Raw genomic sequence first — 471 nt, 5'->3', positions numbered from 1 at the left:
TATCTCTATATATCTGTCTGTCTGTCTATCTATCTATCTATCTATCTCTATATATCTGTCTGTCTATCTATCTATCTATCTATCTCTATATATCTGTCTGTCTATCTATCTATCTATCTATCTCTATATATCTGTCTATCTATCTATCTATCTATCTATCTCTATATATCTGTCTGTCTGTCTATCTATCTCAAAATCAAACAAAGAGTTAGTTCTCATTTTTGCCTCACAATTTACAGTTTGTCTTTGTTATTCAGTGATGAGTTAACAAGGATTTTATGATACTTATATCACTGCTCACAATATTTATTATCTTGTGGTATTTATTTAATATTACATCTTGTCACATTGTTATGTGCAAGTGTATTTTTTTGAATTTGTATTATAAAGCACAAAAAACACAGCTTTTGCACCACAGAGCAAAAACAAATCCTTTTCCTCAAAATGATCCATTTTCAACTTTCATATCCT

General features: G+C 28.9%; 1 protein-coding gene across 7 annotated transcripts in view; it reads right to left on the bottom strand.

The window, feature by feature from the left end:
- nfixa (nuclear factor I/Xa) overlaps window positions 1-471 on the bottom strand; it is a 113518-nt gene that overhangs the window by 101968 nt on the left and 11079 nt on the right. The gene's annotated exons all lie outside the window — the stretch shown is intronic.

This window comes from Anarrhichthys ocellatus, unplaced genomic scaffold, assembly GCF_004355925.1.
Source record: "Anarrhichthys ocellatus isolate YVR2014 unplaced genomic scaffold, GSC_Weel_1.0 scaffold61, whole genome shotgun sequence".
Classification (NCBI taxonomy): Eukaryota; Metazoa; Chordata; class Actinopteri; order Perciformes; family Anarhichadidae; genus Anarrhichthys; species Anarrhichthys ocellatus.
This window is presented reverse-complemented; position numbering and strand designations above follow the sequence as displayed.